The sequence below is a fragment of the Triticum aestivum genome, unplaced genomic scaffold, assembly GCF_018294505.1.
Source record: "Triticum aestivum cultivar Chinese Spring unplaced genomic scaffold, IWGSC CS RefSeq v2.1 scaffold50531, whole genome shotgun sequence".
Lineage (NCBI taxonomy): Eukaryota > Viridiplantae > Streptophyta > Magnoliopsida > Poales > Poaceae > Triticum > Triticum aestivum.
In genome coordinates this window covers 9488-14823 of record NW_025225877.1, presented here as the reverse complement: position 1 = coordinate 14823, position 5336 = coordinate 9488, and the positions used below count along the sequence as shown (strand labels likewise).

Below are 5336 nucleotides of genomic sequence, written 5' to 3'. Positions count from 1 at the left end.
ATATCAAACGATGAAATTTATAATCGAATTTTAAATTCATTTTTCTACCTTGATATACATATGTGTTTAACTAGTGGCGCTTAGAAAACTGCTACCAACGCAGTGGAATGTCCTCTGCACCCGTCCTATGTGTTAGGATCGCGTGTTCTAACTGGCCGAGGGCTTAATTTTTCACGTTTGTGGATTTACCGATCGGCAAATAGATAGACATGGTAAGCATAATATCTCCTCATGTTGGAGTATACAAACGTGGCACGTACATAGATACACACCGAATGCCTGAACACTTCTTTTTTTTAGCATCGGTACAGACACAAGCGCTCATATACACGCGCATACACTCATCCCTATGAACGCACACACGCACACCCTACCCCTATGAGCACCTCCGAAAGACTGAGCCGGCATATCATCTTGAGATTTACGAAGTCACCGCAGGCGCCTCGTCTTCGACGGGAACGTCTCCTCCCACTGAAAGCGTATCGCCTGAAATTCTGAAATAAATCCAGAAATAATGCGAGCACCAGGATTTGAACCCTGGTGGGTTGGGGATACCACTGTCCACCTAACCATCTCAACCACAGGTTGATTCGCGCCTGAACACTTCTTGATACCAACTTTTATGCACATACTTCCTCAAAAAAGAATTACATGCTAGTTTCGTCGTGACCACACCCCAAACGGTTCATCGAGTTTGAATTGCTTACCACATGTGCCATGTGGTAGCCCTTAAAGTTTCAGTTACCAACTTTTATTACATTATGTCTTCCATTAGATAGTAATGCACCACACGCCTCACTTATTTATTTATTTATTTACTATACCACGCCAATTTATACCAGATGGTCACCATCACACCATTTGCAACACGAACTTATAGATAGACCTTGATGACACCTCGAGCTCCAAGCTTCTTGACAATTTTGAAGTCACCAAACCCTGCCTTCGTAAAGATGGCACTCTAGTCATTTTCATCCTAACTAAACTATCCGCCCCACTAACTAAACTATCCCCCCGATTTTTCCGAATCCCCATATTAATCTGATTGACATTTTAAGTCTTCTCCTCATGGGCCAACTTGCGCCTTTCCCATCATAAGTACCAAGTGGTAATGGTAGTCATCTCAAGCACATTCTGAATACCCAAAATAGATAACACATGAGTAAATACTCAAGTAGAACCTCACCATCCGGATCAAATTCACAAGCCCTAGTAATAATTTCATTCAACCCCAACAACCTCCAAGCCTCTTTAGCTTTCTTGGATATATAGGAACATCGAGTGAATAGCATAAAACTACCACAATTCGTGTTAGGGTTCAAAAAAAAACTACCAAAAATTTGTTTGTCACTGATAATTACCAGAATCGGCATCGGTTGTTTCCAAAATCCAAATCATCGAGTGCTTCACAATTGATCGTGATTTTGACAGGTCGGGCCCGCTCCTAAACAAATTGTATGTTTGACCGTTAACTAACATGTGGGGGCCACATGTCAATGTCTCTTACACTCTAATAAAAATCCCAAAATATATGGCCACATTTTTTTACAGAATAACTACGGTAAGTTTAAAAAAAGCAATCAGGTCCGTGCAAAAAAACTTAAAAAGCAATTAGGTCCATGTAAGTTCTTTTTAAAAGCAGTTGGATCCCTATAAGTTTTTTTCGAAAAAGCAATCAGGTCCCTAGGAGAAGGCACATCTGCCATGAGAACGGCGCCGGAAGCTCTATGGCGTCCAGGTCGCGGGCAGCAGCGTGCCAGCGGGTATTTTGGGCTGTTTGGTTTTTGTCCAGTTATCCCTAGATTTTTGGAAGGGGGGAAACCATGATATTTTTTTGCGCGGAAGAAGAAAATGTGATTCCACGAGAAGCATTAGTTTGCTTCTCGTGCATGCACAAATTTTCTTTCACGAGAAGCATAGTTGTGCTTCTCGAAAAGAAAAAAGGAATTCCTATGCCACACACACACACACACACACAAACAAACAAACACACACACACACACACACACACACACACACATATATATATATATATATATGCTTCTCGTCAAGGCACATATTTGTTTCCGCAAGTACTTCTCAGAAAAAGAAAATGTGCTTCTCCGAAAGCAAAAAAGATTTGTGCTTTCACGAGAAGCACATGTTTGCTTCTCATGGAGGCATAGATTTAAACACATATGTGCCTCTCGAACCTTCTTGGAAAGGGAAAAGTGAAGAAGAAACCCGTGCTTTCCGCTCCGGATTTTTTCTTCTCTTTTATTTCGTCACATGGTTTTTGTACGCTTTTTTTATTTCAGTTTTTTATTAAAAAAATGTTCACCGAAACGTATTAACATGTGATTTAGTTTTGAATATTTCGATGCAAGAAATCCAATGATGAAACTGTTCAAGATTTGGTAGCACGGTACAATAGATAAAGCTTTCAAATAAACGAATTTATGGAAAAAAAAAGAAACTCTCAGGTTGCGACAATTATCACATATGTAGTGTGCTAGTTGGCAGTGCCCGAGAAGGAAAGGGTAACTCTTAACTAGTAATTTCGGCTCTCGTAGGTGATGTATAACATTGGCATAGATTTCGTGCGACACATATATCTCGCTTATAGCGATATGGTAGCTCCCCTCAGCTGAAGCACGGCGCGACCGGGCTGGCCCATCTCTTTAGTAGTGCGTTCATTTTTTTCTCTCTGTGTTTTTTGGTTTGGTTTTTTCAATTGGGCCGGATTTTTTTTCTGTATTTTCTTGGGGTTTTTTTTACTTATGGTTTTTTATTTTTCTTCAGCTATTCTCTTTCATTTTTCTTTTTCTCGCTACACTTTGATTTTTGTTTCACCGGTTGTATCAGGTTTTTCTTGTTTTCTTCTTTATATTTTTTATTATTTATGATTTCTACGGTTTCATTAGCAGGGGAGTGCAACGATGGATGGAGCTCCGCAACTCGATGCCCGTGGCTGGTTCTCCGCGTTCCAGGTCTCCCTGGGGCTTGCCCAAGAAGACGGGGAAGCTGCCCAAGAACTTCACGCTCATGGGCCCCGGGCTCGGCTACACCTGTGGCCCTGCCACCATCGCCCCTCCACTGTGTGCTCGACCGCCGACCACCGGCGCAAGACTCAGGCGCTGATGACGTGGACGGTGATGTGCACCTACTCGCGGCAGCTGGCGTCCAGGTACCCGACGTGCTGCGTCTCCTTCTCCTCCTACAACAGCACCATCGTGCCGTGCGGGTGCGGCCCTCACAAGAGCACGGGCAGCCGCGGCGGCAAGAGCCACGGCGACGGGTGCATCGCCGGCGACCCCAAGAAGGACGGCGCGCAGCTGCTGCAGTGCACCAACCACATGTGCCCCATCCGCGTGCACTGGCACGTCAAGCTCAACTACAAGGACTACTGGCGCGCCGAGATCGCCGTCACCAACTTCAACTACCGCATGAACTACACGCAGTGGACGCTTGTCGCCCAGCACTCCAACCTCAACAACGTAAGCGAGGTCTTCAGCTTCCAGTACAAGCCCTTCTTCCCCTACGGCAACATCAACGACACCGGCATGTTCTACGGCCTCAAGCTCTACAACGACCAGCTCATGGAGCCCGGCCCCTTCGGCAACGTGCAGTCGGAGGTGCTCATGCGCAAGGACGACACCACCTTCACCTTCAGCCAGGGGCGGGCCTTCCCGCGCAAGATCTACTTCAACGGCAATGAGTGCAAGATGCCGCCGCCGGAATCCTACCCTTACCTGCTCAACTCCACGCCGCCGCGTTCTTCCATCGTCACCGCTGCCTCGACGTGCTTGATGTTGTTGCTGCTGCTCCCGGCATCATGATCTATCCTCCTGGTGGCATAATTTTCCCATTAATTTGTAAAAGACAATGCAGTCTTCTGGGTAGTGATTTTGCGACTACTTTATCTTGTAAAGGTTGATATCACCAAGAAGATATTCTTCAAGTGATTCATTGTAATCCTTAATTAGATGCAGGTTTCTTTGTATTTATTCTTTTTGGATGTTAGATCCAAAACAGTGTACCTGTAATTGTGCGCATGCATGAGCAAAATTACCACGGTTTCTGAAGAATTCTAATCTTTATATTTATCTTTACCTACTAATAAAGCGGCTATTGTTAAAAGATAGATTGTAGCGTGTCAACGCGTATGTATACATGTGTACGTTCGGCTGTAGTAGGATAACATTGTAACCAAGGGAGGTTGTTGTAGCCGGCCTTATCTCTAGTATAGCTTGGATTAGGGGCCAAGACTTCAACAACCTCCTCAAACTCTCATGTATCTTGTGCTATATATATTAACACGAATGCGTCCCTGATGAGATCATCAAACGCTTAGCCTATTTTCTTATATGGTAATCAGAGCCTACCTCAGTTGCATCCATGGCGAACTCATCCACAAATTCGTTCCCCTCATCTCCTTTTGCACACTTCGCCACAGAGAAGCTCACGAGAGGAAACGAGGCACTCTGGCGCGCCACCGTCCTCTCAGCCATCCGGGGGCGCAGATGGCGGCCTTCATCGACCTCGAGCAGGAGGTGCCACCCATGCACACGGAGGTCACCTCCTCCGACGGCAAGACCAAGACCAAGGCTCCGAACCCGAAGTTCAGCGTGTGGTATGCGCGAGATCAGCAGGTCTTCTCCTACCTGCTGACGACGCTACCGCGCGAGATGGCCATCCAAGTTGCAACATGCCATACCGCAGCTGAGCTGTGGAACACTGTGCAAGGGATGCTGGCATCGCATACCCGCGCACAGACCGTCAACGTCAGGATTGCCCTGGCGAACCTCCAGAAGGGCAACCACTCCGTCGCTGAATATGTCAGTAAGGTTAGAACACTTTGTGATGAACTAGCTGCTTCAGGAAAGAAGGTGGACGAGGAAGATGTCGTCTCCCACATCCTCGCTGGACTTGACGAGGAGTTTGATCCCGTGGTGTCTGCCATGTGCACACGGGTCGAGCCCGTTGGGGTGCCGGAGCTGTACTCACAGCTCCTAAGCTTCGAGACTTGCATGAACCTGCGTGGCGGGTCTTCTCAGTCGTCTGCAAACGCGGCGGCGCGCGGGCGCTTCAACAAGACAAACGGCGGCGGTGGTGACCGCGGCCGTGACTTCTGTTGGGGAACGTAGTAATTTCAAAAATTTCCTACGCACACGCAAGATCATGGTGATGGCATAGCAACGAGAGGGGAGAGTATTCGTCTACGTACCCTCGTAGACCGTAAGCGGAAGCGTTAGCACAACGCGGTTGATGTAGTCGTACGTCTTCACGATCCGACCAATCCAAGCACCGAACGTACGGAGCCTCCGAGTTCAGCACACGTTTAGCTCGATGACGAT

At 46.7% G+C, this 5336-nt stretch overlaps 2 pseudogenes; both read left to right on the top strand.

Annotated features, from left to right (window-relative positions):
• Window positions 1–3009: 3009 nt before the first annotated feature.
• On the top strand, window positions 3010–3823 carry LOC123172406 (COBRA-like protein 5; annotated as a pseudogene).
• A 1042-nt stretch (window positions 3824–4865) lies between these two features.
• LOC123172409 (uncharacterized) lies at window positions 4866–5004 on the top strand (annotated as a pseudogene).
• Window positions 5005–5336: the final 332 nt, after the last annotated feature.